The sequence below is a fragment of the Triturus cristatus genome, chromosome 5_2 (genome assembly GCF_964204655.1).
Source record: "Triturus cristatus chromosome 5_2, aTriCri1.1, whole genome shotgun sequence".
NCBI lineage: Eukaryota > Metazoa > Chordata > Amphibia > Caudata > Salamandridae > Triturus > Triturus cristatus.
In genome coordinates, this window is record NC_140588.1 from 1020236201 (window position 1) to 1020255080 (window position 18880).

Genomic DNA, 18880 nt, shown 5'->3' on the forward strand with positions numbered 1-18880 from the left:
AGCCTTATCTAGATTTCCTTCCTTAAGGTCTTTCTCAAAATGATAGATTTGTATGCCTAAATATTTAAAGGTGTCATAGCACCATTGGAGGCGGGTCCCGGAGGGTTCTGACCGGTCTGCCAGTGACCTTTGTACCACAGGAAACACACATCACTCGTCCCAATTTATTCACAGTCCGGAGATCTCACCGAAAGTGTCTAGTATGCGCATGAGATCTGGAAACGGCACATCCACATTGCAAAGGTAAATTAGGGCATCATCAGCATGGAGTGATATAATGTGGTGTACATCCCACTCCTGGATACCCCATTCCTCTGCCCGCTGACAGAGGTGACAGGCCAGAGTTTCCATAGCCAGGGCAAAGAGAAGGCTAACAGTGGACACCCCTGTCTTGTCCCCCTACAGATATCCATCCTGTCTAAAAGAACCTGGCCCAGCCTCACTCTCCCTGTGGGGTTCATGTAGAGGGTGAGGATCCATCCCAGGTATCCTTGTCCAAACCCCTGCTCGGCAAGGACTAGCAATAAATAGTCCCACCGCAAGGTGTCAAATGCTTTTTCCATGTCCAGTGAGACACCTCCGCTTGATTGAGTGCGTCGGACGGTGTGCCTTCGCAACCTGCGGATAATTAATGAAGGTGCTGCATCCCAGTATAAAAAAGGATTGGGCGGTATGGACCAGCAATTGAGTGAGAGGTGCAAGACCGTTTGCCAAAACCCTACCTAGGATCTTACATTCCAGGTTGAGCAGTGAAAGGGGGCAATAGGAGTGCACGTCCAGCGGGTCCTTGCCGGGTTTAGGCAAGACTACAATCAGGGCCTCACGCAGGGAGTAAGGTAGGCACCCACACTCTCTAGTCTCCACAAATACCTCTAGGAGGCGCTGTGAGGTCTGTGTCACAAAAGTGGCATCATACTCAATAGGCAAGCCGTCAGTGCTAGAGGTTTTACTGCGCACAATCTGGGCCATGGCTGCGCAGATCTCCTCCAACTGCAACGGCTCATCCAATTCAGCCTCTTGTAGTGCATTCAGCTGTGCCATCTGGAGGGTGGGGTAGGAATCGCATATAAATCCTGGTAATAATCGCGAAAGGCCTCATTTATTTCTAACTGTGTGGTATGCAGCCTGGCATCGGGCCTGCATAACACTCCTATTGGGACACACTCCTGTACTTCCCGTACCAGCCAGGCAAGCAATCGCCTGAGCGGTTGGCCTCTGCATGCTGCAAACCCACATGCCTTCTGTATTCATGTTTACTAAGCGTGCCCTCGGCTTCACTACGTTGCTTCCAAACCTCGTGAAGCTGCTCAGTTGTAGCTGCTTGATAGACCACCTGATTCTCCAGGAAGCGCAGATCGCACTCTATATCCGAGAGGTGTGGCAATAGCCTCTTACATATCCCCCAGGAGGCCCCCAAGCAGTGGCCACACACCGCCACCTTGTGGACATCCCACTCGGCTTCACGTGACATAGGGCTACCCTCATTGAGAACGAAATACTGATCAAGACATTTGGCACGGTCTAAGTGGAAAGGGGGGGGGTCAGACAAAGCCTCTGTCTGGAGCCGCCAGATTGGTATTGATGGGCGTTGCAGTCGCCATTGCAGGGTCAATCGTAAGGGGCAGTGGTCCGATAGGGAGCATACCAGGCACTCCGCCCCAGCTAACTGGGCTCCAAGATGGGTCGCACAGAGAAACCAATCAATTCTGGTGTGCACGTTGTGGATCTGGGAGTAGTAGGAGTACTCTCGACTTAAAGGGTGCAAGTGGCAACATGCATCCAAAAGTTGCATACGTGACAGCCACTGAGTGAGGTGTTGTGAGGTCTGTTTTGTAGCTGCCACACTAAGCGGGGGAGTGGAGCGATCAAGTGTCACATCCAGGACACACTTAAAATCCCCATTCCGGAGTCCCGGAGAGGAGGGGTCCTCGATGAACGCCAGTGTGAGGGTGTTAAAGAGTTCGCCCTGTTGTAAGTTGGTGAATTGCGGCAAGCGTGAGTGATTCGCCATCTAGTTAACCTACTAAGATCACAAATCGACCACCGAGTCCACCCTCTGGGTAACCACATTGAAGGCCACCAAAATAAGACCCCTCACTCGAAGGAAGACTCTGATGTGCAATAGACCTGCCCCTCCACTTAGCACAGAGTTTATACAATTCAGTGGTGTTGAGGTGTGTTTCTTAGAGCATGGCTATGTGTATCTGATTTTGTTTAAGAGAGGTGTACATTCGATATCGCTTGGTTAGGGTGGCCATGCCACCTACGTTCCAGGTGACTATGTGGTACTAGGGAGCACGGGTGTCTGATATTACATACATCGTGTCTAGCACTGTATGAGAAGTGGGAACCCCTTAGCCCTGTGGCTGTTCCCGCTGTGGCATGTATGGCTTGGGTAATCACTGCTTATATCCACGGAACATGGGATCACAATAAGGACCATACAACACATTGGTAGAGCATCACGATTAACCAAAGTAACAACAACAGTTTCGCCCCCTAGGACAGTTGCCGCAAATAGGCCCGTCCAGAAAAATATCCCCAAACTAGGCATCAACAGTCATACAATAGGAAAAAATGAGAATAGAAGCACAACTGAAAAGTAAACATTAAGTACCAGAGTCCACTTGGAAACAATGGGGTAGTATGGCACCAGAAACAAAGTCAAGGACCGACATTTACCCTCACAAGGTGGTGGCATTACACGGGTGGTTCTCACAGCAGGCCCAGTGTTCACATGTGCCCCGTAGTCCCATGCACAGCGTCTCTTACCTGCAGGTTTCTGGCCCAGCAGATGGGATACCTGTTCAATTCGGCACCTGAGCAGCAACAGACCTTGTGCACAGTCACAGATCATCAGCCGACCTGGGGGTGATCTTTGGGGCTTGGCTGTCGCTGATGAGGGAAGGGAGTGATCCGCCTGAGTCAGACCCCGACTATATGGGCGACCGTAGAGGTGTAAAGGAGTTCACACTGTGGAGGGAGGCCTCCGCTACAGCCTGAGTTTTCTCCTCAGCAGTCTGATCTTTGTATGGTCATGCCCTCGGGGTGCGACGGACTTGTTTTCTTAGCTTGGGAAGAAACCATTTGCCCTAGTGTTGTTCCAAGAAGGGAGGAGGTAGCATATCCTTCTCCTGGAGCCACGTCCATACGTCCTCAGGTGAATGAAATTTATGTGTTTTGTCGCCAGCAACGACCTGGAGCTTAGCAGGGAACAAAAGGGCATACTTCAGATTCAGTTGTCTGAGATGCTATATGACACAGGAGTATGACCCCCGCTGTCACTGCACCGCCATGGTGAAATCTGAATATGCTGTGATTTGAACATGGGATATTGGACATTTGGTGCAAAAGCATTGTAGAAGAAAGTCGCAATCGCGGTAATTGAGAAGCTGTGATATGAAAGGATGTGGAGGGGCCCCAGGGCGGGTGGTCTTCGGAGTGTGCGGTGTGCTCTCTTGATCCAGAAGGTAGGCATCTTACCATCAAGGACTTTGCTCGTCAGCCAATCTTCCAAAAACAGCTCTATACTGGGCCCCTCCGATAATTCAGGGAAACCCAGCAGACAGATACCATTTCATCTCGATCTGCCCTCGGATTCTTCCGCCCTGCGATGCAGGGTAAGAACCTCAGCTTCCATCTTCTTCAGGTATTCCTGCACATCCTGCATGGAAGGCCACGTCAACGCCAGACTCCGCTTCACCGACTCGTTATGCTAGTTTGCGATGATCAGTCCGCAATAAATTGACCTCCTTTGTGACAGAGTCTATTCGGGACTCCAAGGAGGTTTTAGTGTTCAGGATGGCTTAGAGGATGTTGTCAAACTGGGTGGAATGGGTCAGTAGAGTCTCCTCCAGGTGCTGCAGGCTGCTAAGGGTCTTGTCCACTGGTGTGGTGTCTATTTCGGGATCTGTGCTTCCTGGCTGTAGGGATTTGTTGGGCTTCGGTTTCGCCATCCTCATGGAGTACTAACGATAATCCGTGGGGGTAGAGAGGGGCCACTTCGGGCAGGCATTCACCCACTCACATCTTCGGGTTCTCTGTATGGCAGATCTGTTGATATCAGGACAGCGGACGGGCACCCAGATTAAAAGATCCAATGCGGGATATCTCTCATCCAGTGCGGAAAGTCTTGGGGGCACCACAAGGCAATGCAGACCCTCCTTCGTCTGACAGACAGCAGTGCAAACTATATTTTAATTAAGACAAAGCGCATGCTGGCCCCTCTGGGCATGAATCACCCTTGGCTCAAGGGAATCATTCAGTAGCGATTAGGGGGGCTCCGCTGCTGCGGCCTAACGAGGCTCTCACACAATAGTTCACACTCCCAGGGGAGTGCCCCTCAATGTAATGCGTGAGCTAAGGCGCCACAGCAGTGGCAGTAGGTGCAGCGGGTATACGGTCAGTGTCCAAGTTGTTTGCACCCAGAGAATCCGTGCAGCAAAGGACCAGCATGCTAGTTGCGGTGCTGCCTTGTCTCGTAGCACCTCTAAGTCAAGAGTAGTACAGTCTGACACCCCCCTTGCGCAGCATACTCATGACCATGAATGTATGGGTTCTGGTGACAGTGCCGCCTGCTCCTGGTAATGAACTGCAAGCGTGGACTGTCAATCCAGTGAAATGGTCTTCAGGGCACTGGGGTATATGAACCCCCACCTCCTTCAGTGAATTTATCTGTTTCCTGCCACCTGCGTGGGACCGCAGGTGGTCTACTCTGCCTCACATGGGGCCGCAAAGTAACCTCCGCCAATGGGCCTTCAAATTGTCTGTGCAGGGCCATTGCACCCTGTAGATAATCACAGACCAGCTTCCCCCAGGAGCAGTAACCTCCGGCGGTATCATCAGCAAGGGTTCAGGGGCTGCGTGGTGAGTCCGGACTGCAGCAACGCAGCCGGTCAGGAGGAAGTGGGGCGAAGGGACGCCGTCAGTGCTCTTACCTCTGCCTGCAACTCCAGTGACAGAGATTCAGGAGAAGAGAAGAATCCTGCCAGGCCGCCACTCGTCGCAGCCCCTCCGGATAAGCAGAGTGCCCTCTCAGTTCAGCAGCGTTCCAGGGATGGGTGCACATCAGTGGGTGGGTGGACACCCACTCCATACTCCACACTATTTGCCTGCAGCAATCCGGGCCGAAGGGTGATGTGCGTCCCCAGCCACAGGTAATATACACACAACGGGGGATCCCAACTTTGATGCCGCGGCCAGACCCAGGTTTTAGGCCCGTCCACACATGCCTCCTTCAAGAACCAAAGGCACAGATCTCTCGGTGTGCCATTAGATGACGATCAGCCATACACTCCGGCCTGTACTCCCGACAGGTACCACAGGTAGTCACAGAGCACTTGGACGCGTTAGTGGAAAATAAATGCAGGATACTTGGCGGGTCTGAAGTGAAGCTCAAGATTACATGTCCGCCACAGAGGCCATCTTGGTCAAGCCCCCTTTGGCCCTTTCACACTTAGCCAGATTTAATTGCAGGGTCCTCTCCTTTTTTCTGGTTCTTCAGAGACCATTACAGCCACTATAGTTAACTAACAAAAACCTATGTAAAATTCTGCAATTCTGTTTCTGTACTTGTTCTTCAACAACAGTCACTACATTTCTATCTTGCTCGGGTAATAATGATGCATGGTCTGGGACAGAGTTACATGGAGTCAAAATCCTAAACCTCTTCCCCCAGGCTGTGTAATTTACTGAGCTTAATTTAAACCCTCAATGGTTCACATGCTTTTTGGTGTGGAAGTGGCGAAAGCAACACCAACTCACTGCAGGATCTTCTAAGCAATAGCCCACACTGGCCCCATTTACCCACCCGCGCATGAAAAGTTATCCATATTTTAGATATAGAATGAGGAACACCAGTCGTCAGCATCAACATTCAGGCCTTGTGTTGTGTAATTGTAAATGCCTAACCTAAGCTTGTCCATTCTAGACTTTGAGTCATTTTTTTATAACTCAAGGATTCCGTAAATAATACTACTAGCTCCCCATTAGCCAAAACTTACTAGTATTGATATTTTTTGTATTTTAGCACTATCTGGCCCTCTTGTTGCATCATGATGTAGTACTCGTGTCAGTTCTTTGTAAAGCTTTGATAAAATATAACACATTAACTCAGTCTTTTTATTTCCATTTAGTTGCCTTTGATGGATAATCAATCATTCAGATTAATCCTACAGTTGGAGCTGACCTTGGTTGAAATGGAAGTGGGACCTCACTTGTGAATTTGTGATGCCTTCCCTGTTGTGCTTCATCTATATTCAAGTAAGACAACTAGAATGGAGTGAAGTGAACTAGTTAACTTAGTAAGTGACTAACTGCTACTATTGTTTATCAAGGTTATTGTAGACAATATAGGTTGTGGCAGCATTGCCCCTAATGGGCAAGATAGTTAGTTAGTATAACTCTATGAAAAGTGCTACACTCTGTCTTACAAGCACATAAACAGGCTGCATAAAAGCTGAAGGAGAAACCGCGGCCCTCATCCTCCTGGACCTGTCAGCCGCCTTCGACACGGTCTGCGACCGCACACTACGAACACGCCTTTACGACGCCGGAATCCAAGAGAAGGACTGGACCTCCTCCTTCCTCTCTGGCAGAACACAGAGCGTCCGCCTCCCCCCCTTCCGCTCCGAAGCCACCTAGATCATCTGCGGCGTACCCCAAGACTCATCCCTCAGCCCAACGTTGTTCAACGTCTACATGGCACCACTCGCCCACATCGCACGATGGCACAACCTCAACATCATCTCCTATGCCGACGACACCCAGCTGATCCTCTCCCTCACCAAGGACCCCCACACCACCAAAACCAACCTCCATGAAGGAATGAAGGCCGTTGCCGACTGGATGAGAAACAGCCGACTGAAGCTGAACTCGGACAAGACGGAGATCCTCATCCTCTGATCCACCCCCTTGGCCTGGGACGACTCCTGGTGGCCGTCTGCACTAGAAACACCCCCAACACCCACCGACCACGCACACAACCTAGGGGTCATCCTCGACTCTACCCTCTCCATGACGAAGCAGGTCAACGCCGTCTCCTCCTCCTGCTTCAACACCCTCCGCATGCTTCGCAGGATCTTCAATTGGATCCTCACCGAAACAAGAAGGACGGTCACCCAGGTCCTCATCAGCAGTAGACTGGACTACGGAAACGTACTCTACGCAGGAGCCCCGGCCAAACTCCTGAAACTACTTCAACGCATCCAGAACGCCTCCGCACGTCTGATTATTGACATCTCTCGCCGCAGCCACATCACACCCCACCTGAGAGACCTACACTGGGTCCCTGTCAACAAGAGGATAACCTTCAAACTCCTCACCCACGCACAGAAGGCACTCCACAACACCGGACCAACGTACCTCAACAGCCGACTCAGCCTCTACACCCCCACCCGCCAGCTCCGCTCCGCAGATCGCGCCCTCACCACCGTCCCCCACATCCAAAGAGTGACCCCCGGCGGCAGATCATTCTCCCACCTCGCCGCCAAGACATGGAACACCCTCCCCATCCGCCTGCGGCAGACCGAAGACCTTCTGACCTTCAGAAGACTTCTCAAGACCTGGCTCTTCGAACAGTAGCAGCTTCCCCCCCCAACGCCTTGAGACCCTCGCGGGTATGTAGTGCACTTTACAAATGCCTTGATTGATTGATTGAAGGCAGCAGTGCAAAATAAAAGTAAAATAAACTATTTCAGTCATACATTTAGATGAAATAAAATAGATTCCCCCTTTATTTATTTTTACAAAGAACCCCATCTTCTTCACCCACACAACATTCCCACCCCTCTCCCCAAACAAAACTGACCTAGCCCCAATGTCCCAAAATACAAAATGTCCAAAGAAAGTCACGCCTGGTCCCAACTCCCTTACCACCCTCTCCAGCAAACAAGTCCCACCCACCAAAACAAATTTTATTTATAAAGGGCTAGATGAGGGCATTCGGATGTCGGTCGAGGGCTGATCCAGGCTCTGCTCCATTGTGGTGAGCCGGCTCTTGATGGAGTCTACCAGCTACAATGTATGCAGCGCAGTAATTGCCTGGTGATATTGTCAGTGTGGGAGATGATGGCAGCAGTTGATGGAAGTTGGTGCCAGCGATGGTATGGCCGGGTGGCTGGAGGCTGAGGGAGACTGGTTGCACTAGGGCCCGGCTGAAAGGCGTTTGTTTCCTCCTCCTCTTCTTCCAGGACCACCAGCTGCTGGTACTCTTGCTGGATATGCTCCAGTCTCTGCAAATGGGCCACGATCTCCTGGCTGGTGGGTGGTCCAGCTGGACAAGCAGGAACAGCTATATCGAGAAAAACAAAAAAGGCAAATTGGAAATAATGCTCTGTGCAAACAATTGTTTTAAATTACTGGGTGGCACAGAAGCAGTACATTGGTGGTCCCTAGGGCCATTTGAATTGGATGTGAGAATGATTAGGGGAGTCATAAGGCCAATTTTATGTTTAACCCACACATGCCTTGCATAAAAAACACTGACTGTGTGGCAGAAAAGTATTATAAGGCAGAATACCATTTGATTTTAAAAAACTGTGATTCGATTTTTTCCTTCTAAAGGCGTTCAAGTAACTATAAACAAACAGAGTTGAAAACAAAATTACCTCTCATTAATGAGTACGGCATTATGCACTATGGAGTACAAGTTGTGTGTTGTGCTAAAATAATGAAGCCATGCTCATTGCTAGCCACCGTGTTGGGTAGTTTGCTACTGCCTGAAGCTGGGGCAGCTGTAGTTAACAGTTATCTATTTTTAACGAAAGAAAATTTGACTTACTCTAATGCAGGGGATAGGGTAGAGGGATTATACAGGTAGGGTAGACCTTTTTTATATAGCTAGAGGGACCACTACACCGATCATCAATTCTTCATCTTTGCTTTATTCAGTCACTGTACATGTCAAAGGGAAAAATCTGAACAGGTGTGAAATAAATCTGTTATGGGAAACCATGAAATATATTCTGGAACCACTTCACTTCACATGGTTATAAAATGAAATGTGGCACATGCCAAGAATGTATTTTCCAATTTGGTAGGCTGGGACAGAAGAACATAGGAAAAAAAAGGAGTGAAGTACTAAGAGGTGATTGAATAGGCAAGGGGAAACAACACACCTTGTGTGTTCGGCTTACAAGTTTATAAGGCATTGAAAACATTATAAATGGCACATAGCTGTAGTAGACGCTCATTGCACAGCCAACACTGCAGTCACGAATTGACCCATATTGCACTTCGGTCACAGTTGGCAAAAGAATGGAATAGGCGGGGGGTTCATGAATGATGGGTGGGATACATCTGGCTCACTTCACAAATACAGCTAGTCAAGGGAGTAGAACACTAAATAAAAATACCCCACACTGTGGACCACAGCTTTGATAACCCTACCTAAACAAAGTAAGCGAAGTAGGTGAACAGCATGCTCCTCATGAGAAGAGCTGCCTTGCTTATTCATCCAAACAATCCAAATATTAATTTATCCTTTCATTCTTATTCACCCATAGCCCCCATGATAAAGCTTTACTTTCTCTCATACCGTCTTTCACCAAAATTTCAAATCTATTATCCACCTTTTCTTTTAACCATCCTTTCGCTCATCTATCCCTTGACCTACCCACGCACCCTTCTTTCACCCACCCACCCTTTCACTCATATACCATTTCCTTTTTTTTTAACCTTCCTCTTTCATGTTTCCCTCGAGCCATCATTGCTCATTATGTGAGCTTTTGGTGAGTTCAGTTGCAGATAGAAGTGGCCATAATTACGCAACTACAGGTGCAGCTGGTACATCTGGTTACGGTCATGTGTTGACGACTCCATGGTACTAGCTACTGAGTATAGTAATTACATGAAATTATGTGACTTACCGGTGTCCGTCCCTGCTGACACACCTCCTCCTCCTCCAACTGACTCATCTCCTCCTGCAGCGTCACTGGAGCCGGCATCAATGGTGTTCTGTGTGGCTAGAATAAAGCATTTACATATTTTAGAAGTCAGATACGCCACTCCAAATACAACTGCAATACATCACTACACTTTAGTTAGCACTGTGGTATCTTCTAGCAAAAATATCATTATGGGTATTTCATTGGCTTACAAAGTTAGAACAAGCCAGAGGTGGAATAATGGTCAATTAAAGCAAGTATATTGTGTTGGTTGGCAAATGCAATGGGAGTGGGACCACTTTGTTTTTTCCAGCCATGCTGCGCTGTCATGGGGAACTGCAGCCAAACTGTGTAAGACAGCAGCACACTACATTGGAGGGGTGGTTCATGATGACCATGGCCACTCTCTTGTGAACTCAACTGTTAGAGTATGAGCAGGAAAAAGGAAGCCTTCTCTCAACAAACATACATGGTGAATATTATTTAAAATACTAGCTTCCTTGGGCCTGCAATCTTCACGCTAGACATTAGAGTACCAAAATGTGTTATTCTTAGTCTTAGAGTACCACAATATATATATGTAGGAAGAAAAATTGCCAACAAAGCAGAAGATAAGTGAATTAGAGACTAGAGTAGAGACCGGAAAAAGTCAGTTACCAAAAAAGAAAAACGTACATTATAAGGAAAAAAAGATAATGCAGGGATAACAGGAATGAAACAAAAAGTGAATCCATTGTCATTTGCACGGGTGGGTTTGTATCCTGTCCTCGTCACAACGTGGAAGAAGGACGGCAGGTAAGTGTGTCAGAAAAACTTTATTTCTCATCCACAACACCAGTCTCCAGGCAGCAACTCCCATCCTGGAATCCAGCATCAACATTCCAATACCCCAAGATTCTACCATAAGCCCACAACAATTATAAAACCCAGCATTAGGGAAATAATAATAATAAATAATATATCTTACTGGTGTCAGCAGAGCCCTGGGCAGCAGCGCTGGTGGTCGGCACCGGCTGACCAGCTACTCCTGGACCTGTCTCCTGAACGTCCCTCTTCTTGCCCTTAGGTACTTGGGTGCTAATGTAAGAAATGAAGACGATAAAAAAACTAGATTAGGGATTCAGTGAATCTCCACAAAAATGTAATGACAAGCAAACACAGTCACATTGTACTTCTCTAAAACAGATCGTCTATAGTACTAGTTTCGAATCTTTCGGCTATCGTTGAGTTGCCCATACTAATCTTGAAATCCTTATTCCAAATTTCCTTAGCAAAACCTATTTTTGGAACTAATGTATTTCAGAGAAGGATCTTTGATTCTATTCCCATTTCTCAGCTTCTTTTATGGACCAACTCAGTCTCCCTTTTTTGCAATGCATGGATGCATACTACACATCGCTGTAAAATAACATGGAACTGTACAATCTACATGAACAAAGTCACAGAAAGAATGCGCTACTCACTGATATCACTGATTCACCATAGTGACAGGAGAACAGTCTGCAATGGCTTCTAATTTAATCAGCCAATGTGAGCGCAAATGAGGAGTACGATTAGGTAGCTCTGAGCAACTGCTTTGCAGAAACTAGAAACTGGATCACACAATAATATTCAAATGTAAAGTAAATATAACTTACCTCTGAGTGTGAGCAGCATGCTATTTGGAAACAAAATGTTAGCATGTTAGAACACAAACACTAGAAATAAATTATGAATACTCACCGAGCCCTGGAATCTCGAAGCCTAGCAGCTCGAGCAGGTCCTGTTCCCAGTTCAGGATATCTGCCCAGCGGTGCAGCAAACCTGGCTGGTGTGCCGCATGCACTGGCGCACTGTCCCCGAGCACCACCAATGCTCCCGCAGTGAGTATCTGCTGATGGGTCTGTCGCCTATTGTCAGCATGGAGGGGAGGTGGTGCTGCACAAAATAAAACTGTGCTGCCACTCGCTCCTCACCAAAGATCACCGGGGCTACACTCCTGGGAGGCAGTGCCGCCCGCACCATAGGTGCCCTGCCTCTGGCATGGTAATGGGCGAAATAGAAAAAAAAAAGGAAAAGGAAAGGAATGGAAAGTAGAAAGAAATAAGGAAGCAAGGGGAAATAAACAAAAAGTCACAAAAAACACGAGCAAAATTTCCCAAAAACATAAAATACACAAACACAAAGAAACACATTAATGTAAAAAATAAAAATGAGGGATACATTTGTTTTAAAGGGGGAGGATTACAAAGATGAAAGAGAGATTACATTTTAGGCCCTGCACCACAACAGAGAGCAAAAAAACAAGATGGTCACACCCATACGGACCGCGTTGTGCCATTTGCATGCGATTTGGAACGTAAGAACGCACTCCACGTTCCCACTGCAATGCAAACGTGCATGCCGGCAAACTCTGCCCGCCAGCGGAACTTTGTGTAGCGATGCTGATTTTTTTTGCTATTTCGCAGAGTTCCAGGTACCTCAACTCCGAGAACTCTGCTCAGGCCTATTTAAAACCAGCAAGGTTATCCCCCTACTGAAAAAGCCTTGGACTTATTGCCCTGTCAACCTTTTGCTAGCGGTGACTAAAATCTTGAAATCTCAAATTGCAAAACAGCTCTGCTTCTTTCTAGAAGCGTACAACCTACTTCATGATACTCATGGTGGCTTTAGTTCCTAGAGAAACATGAAAAACAGTGTTGATGCCCTGATGGATCTGGCAGTGGCATTTGACACCGTCAGCCTCTCCTTATTTCTTCCTGAAGGCATAAGCAGTACAGTTCCATCCTAGTTCTGCTTCATCTTTTCTAATAGGATTCAAAACGTCGCCCATGTCAATTTAACTCACCTTCAGTCCTAGTGAGTCCATATGGTATTCCTTAAGGCTAAGCTTTCTCCCCATACCTGTTTAAGCTTCATTTTCACATGCTTGCCAATCTTATCCACTCTTTAGATCTTGAATCAATTTCTATGCTGAAGACACCAACAATCTCTCTACTTTTACAGAGCAGACATATTGCTAGTTTACAATAATGCTGCCCTCTGGAACACCACTCACTGCCACCCCAAATCTGGCACATGTTCCAAAGCTTCAACTAAAGTGGAAGCTATCAGAGTCAAACTCGAATATGGGCTCCAAGTGAATCCTCAAGTTTCCACAGTGGTTTCTTCTTGCACTTTTCAACTTCACAAATTATACAAAATTATCCCTTTTGCAACCTCTGATGGCAAACGAGCAGCACTATATTTGCTAATAGGCTATCACACTGACTGCAGCAATAGCACCTACTTAAGGATCAATATTGCTGTGCCCAATCAGATAAATGTTCATCATTACCAAGATGCCCTTCTGATTATCACTGCATCCAAATGATCTAAATCATCCCATATTTTTCAAGATCATCTTTGGCTGCCCATGTGCACCAAATATTGCTTTGAAAACATTGTGCATTTTACAAAATGTTCTAACAAACTCTGATCCACAGTTCATCTTTGGATGTCTTAACCCCTATTGTCTCTCTTGCCTTCTTCACACAGTTTGGACCTTCTGTGTTCCCAGCTTTCACAAGCCAAGATGTGGTGGCAGGGCCTTTTCCTGTACTAGCACCCTGTCTTGTCCTCTCTTCGGTGTGGGATACACTACTCCAGAACTTTCTGATCACCCATCCTCCCTGCTTCAATCTTATCATGTAATCCTTATCACCAAAATACCTCAATAGTGTTATTGTACTCTATAAACACACAGTAATTTAGATGCACAATAATCACATACAGTACCATGGATGGAACTCGGTTTGGATACAAGAAGTGGATCGGGCCTGGTTGGTGTTTACCTTCGTATTTAAAAAAATTATCTTGAGTAAAATGTTCTGAGAAGGTAAAGTTTAGCAGGCCAAGGTTGCAGGAGGTGTCTGAAAAGGGCACATCATCATCAGATAACCTTGGGTCGCAGCTGCAGTGAAGATTTCTATGTTAATATTTAGTCCTTGAAATGAAAGTTGAAAATCTCCACCAGGATGAGGCAGATGGCTGTTGCTGAAGACAGTTCCATGAGGCAAAATACCCCCTTGGTGAAGGACCACTGAAAAGGATTTGCTGCTGTGGAAAAGAACATAGAGAGAGAAGCTGCAAAGTCAATCCGAGCCGCGATGCTCCTTGAGTGGATAGCCGAGCAAGTTGGTCGCGGTCTCCTCCTGGTTCTCAGAGCAGCTTTGAGCCAAAAATATTCTAAGTCACACTTTTGAATTTTGTGTACCTGGGCACATTTAGCACAACTTCCAAGGGTTCAGGACTGGGGGCACCACTTGGTGGGTTAGAACACACTCAGGCTGGGTCCAGGTGCGGGTTCAAGATGGAGGAAGCCTTTTGTGTCTCTGAGGCTCTGAACAGGAGGCCAGCAAATTAGCCCTTCTGAGCCACCTCTGGAGGTCCTGGGACAGTTGAAGATCCAGTCTTTGTTCCTGAGTAGAAGGTGGCAGAGCAGCAGGACAAGAGGGCAGCCAGCAGTCCCGCAGAGTAGCAGTGCTTTCAGCAGCACAGCAGTCCTTCTTCCTGGCAAAGTATCCACAGGTCCGGAAGTGTACTGATGAGTTGGGGTCTGAGGTCCTACTTTTGAACCCTGCTGCCCTGGTTCTGGAAGGTGAGACAAGCTCCTAGACAGTGGCTTTGAAGTGCATGGAATTTCTTGCCTCCCTTGCCCTGGATCCAAGCTGGTTGCATTGACAATCCTGGACCATTATGTTCTTTGTGTGAAGGCAGAACACAGGCTATTCAGTTGCAGGTGGGGATGTGCTCATCTCAGCCCCCCTTCCTACCAGCAGATGCTCACCTATTCCCTCTATTGTGTGACTGTCTGGGAGAAATTCACAAAGTCTGACTGTCAGTAACACCTAGTCATGTGACCCAGACCAGGCTACTGTCACAAAAGGGATAAGGGTGATTAAATGCCAGCTTTCTAAAAGTAAAATGAACAGATAATGGACGAAATGCTGAACAATGCAAACATTCACCCATGTCACAAAGATCTGGTTTCAAGCCGTCATTTTTTTGCTCACCACGCCACCCCATTTTGGATCCAGCCATATGCAAATCAGACTTGACCCTGCTCTTCAGGGGAACAGTCCAGCCCAAAGCGCCAGGCCAGATCCTCCCTGGACTCGAAACAAGCAACCTGGGACCGTTTTCGGGGTATCACCTCTCATCAGCCAGGCTAGCTCGAATATAATGGCACGGGACTCACATCTGGGCATACCCTTCTCACTTAGGGTGACAAAAGCAAAAAGAACAGATGATGGATGGAATTCTGAACAATGCAAACATTAACCCCCAGTCACAGCTTTCTAACAGTGGCATTTTTAACATTGTAAACAAAAACTGGACTTTACCATTAAATGGGATTTTTCATGATAGTTCCAGAGAGACAAAATGACATAGCCACCAGCTCCCAGTTGGAAATGACAGCTTATTAAGTGTATTAAGGAAATCCCAAATGTTTTCCTATGGGAGTGGTAGGCTTCACAGTATTGAAAAACAAATTTGGGAGTTTTTCACTTCCAGGACATGTAAAACTTAAAATTACACGCCCAACCTTTTGATTAAACAGCACCTTGCCCTATGAGCTACCTAGGGACAACCTTAAGGGTGACATACGTACTGAAAGGGGAGTTTAAGGCTTAGCAAGGGGCTTTTAACACCACATCGACATGGCAGTTTAAAACTGCATTCAGGCTGCAGTGGCAGGCCTGAGACATGTTTTAAGGTGCTACTTAAGTGGGTGGCACAATAGGTGCTGCAGGCCCTCTCATAGCATCTAATTTACAGGCCATGGGTATAAGGTATACCACTCTACAAGGGAAGTGACTTATAAGTAAATGAAATATGCCAATTTGGGTATAAGCCAATTTAACCATATTTTAAGGACAGAACATAAGCACTTTAACACTGGTTAGCAGTGGTGCATTGACCTATGGCCAACAAAAAAAGAATACGGCAAAAAAGTGGAGGGAAAAAGGCAACATTTTGGGGGATGACCTATGGTATTCTGTGCTTGACGCAATATAGTTCTAGAAGACATGAGGTGCTGTCTCCAAGGTGTCAAAATGTTGCCATTTGAACTGAAGTTGCGTTATAAGCTCAGTGGATTCATTTGGTGACGACGCTCCTGATGGATGGTGTCTTTATGTGTATACTTCCTAAATAACTTGGGTAACAGTGTGAGAGTGGTCCTTTTCACATGACCCTGCAGAGAGGACTGGGTCAAAGAGGGACCATAAAAGGAAAAGCAGATACCCTTACCAACGGAAGGACTGTTAGTGTGCATTGGTAACGTGCAGGCGTAAAGTTTATCTAGAAAAGTACTTACCTTAATGGATGTGGGTGATTGGAAATCATCCCTGCTGAAGTATTCTGAAGTTCCTAAATCAAGGGAAAGAGACTTCGTGAGAATAATTATCAACACATTAGTGTTAGTATTCAAGTCTTTGGTCCTGAGAGTTTGTGGGGCACATTCTGAAACACTTACATGATTGTTTACCTTGAGATAATTTCCAGGAAGATATACAAGAATGATGTCATATTCCCTGGATATTCCTGTATGATATTTATTGGTCTTTCCTATATTGTCATGACAGATACATACATTTCCTGAAAGTGGTAATAAAGGTCATAACACAACTTGTCAGAATTATTTACTAATGGTTGATTTTGCCTTTGACAGGCACTCATCTCTGTCCGTCAGAATCAAAAGTGGGAAAGAGGGAAGTTTGTGATAAGCACAATGCAAGAAACATAATAGGATTGTTATTACCCTGTGTCAAAATACCATTACTTATTTTCCCCCTTTACTTTCTTAGATGAACAGAGTCCTGAGCCCTAGCAACCAGGGAAAAGACGATATATACTGAAGGTCCAGATTTTGGATAGCCCTGCTTTCTCCCTGTTGTTCATCCACTTCCCCTTTCCCCAAAGTACTGACATTGTTCTGATTCTTGGCTTGTCATCAGACGAGGTCAGTGATTGGGAGGCGTAGGGAACTTTCTTCTGGAACTACATCTCAGTCTCACAGAATTGCACTGCCTACGAAGAAAACTACTTAAGAGGATAGTGCTAAAACATTGCAGAGGCACCACCTGCAGTGGATATGGCTTTAACGTCTGATGGGTACATTGTGTACCTGTATATTTTATACAGAAGTAACCGTGCACACTTATTGCAGAATGGCAGCTTTCTAAACATTCCAGTATATCAGTTGTTATTGTGGATCCATATTTCATTGTTTCATCCCTTTTTAAATTTGGTTCGCAGTTTCAAACCATATCACGCATGTTTGTTTTCACATTGCAAACATATTGTGATCAATATTTTGTAAAACCATATGACAACCCAATACATTTCGCGCCACTTGCACTCCTTACGGGGTATATCCCTGTCAAGAAAAACCACAATCAACCCCAACAGAAAAACATCTTGAACCTTTTCCACTAAATTGCTTTCTCATTTCACGCTGGGATGTATAACAAGCTTCACCAACACCAGGGTAGTGAGTGACATAGCTATCCTTCCAAGATCACAACTCAGAACACATCATGGGGGCTTTACCACTACCTTCACAATCATCATGGTAATGCATAAACTTGCATAACCAGAATGTGCACGGTTTTACCTAGCACTTCTACTTGGAAATACCATGCAATATAAAATCTTGTTTCAAAACACCACCAGGCCCCTATGCCCACACGAGTCCCGTAGGGATCTTTCCAAAACTCCAACATTCTTTACCTGCCCAAAAAACAGTATTCTCATTTTACACTACTACTTCACTTGTTTGCTCAGTCCCAAAAGCTTTCTCTATATGCATAAACAAACATGGGGGCATATCAGCAACAACCGGCGATAATTATCGCTAAGCGCACTTAGCGCTAGGATAATTATCGCCGGCTAGCGTGGATTTTTATCGCTGAGATAGCGTGCTATTAGCAACGCTTATCTCAAAAGCGATAAAAATCCTAGCGCTAACTGCCTAACGTGAGATTATCGCTGGAAACCCAGCGATCATCTCACGAAATGTGGCGTTAGCTTGTTGATAGGGACTTACAAACTTAGCCATGATATCCACCTTCCTTAGGATATAATGGCTAAGTCAGTCCTGAAGCAGGCATAAGGAAAGTAGCGATAACAGGGGTTATCGCTACTTTTCCTGCAGCTATACTTCATAGCGTGGGGCTTGATGATAGGAGAAATGTCGCTTAGCGACATTTCTCCTGTCATGTTAGGTCAGGAACGCCCACTTTGCATCTTATGAGAAATGCAAAGCTGGGCGTTAAGATTTCGTGCGCTTAAGCAAGGTTTCACGCGTTTGCGTGGCCTTGCTAATTAGGCGATAAAATTATCGCCGCTTTTCGGCCGAAAACGGCCGCAAAAGCGCTGATAATGTTTTATTGCCGCCTTGTTAATATGCCCCATGGTGGTCTACTTCCGAGTGCTTGCTCTGTGTGGCTAAATCAACACAGACCTGCTGTCATTTGCAGCCAGTTTCCTATAATCCACTTGCGACTTTTAACTATGCTGTTCTTAACTTCGATAACCAGCCAGTGACCCCTCCCCGTGTGTGAATGGCTTATAACTTCATATTTGTAGTTGATAAAGTATTAAAGTTTTGTGACAGGATTTTGGTTGCAAAACATTTATACATACCATTCAGAGTCAGTATACAGAAGGGATGCCTTAAATACGCCTCTTCAAAGTACTGAATCGGTATTGGGTTGCAAACCAAAATTGTGATTCAGCAACGTTTTACCAAATCACAATTTGTGGTTTGTGGGCATTTTTGCGATTGCAAACGGCCTAATTCTGTGAATTGGGACATTTGCGATTGCAAAAAGCCTTTGTACATCTGGACCCCAGAAAGGTAACTGTAGAGAAGATATTATCAAAAACAATCATTAGGATTGTTAGTTCAGTAATTAAATACCAACCACATCTCCCTAGTTTTGCTTGCTCCGCAGCAGGCATTTGCAGCA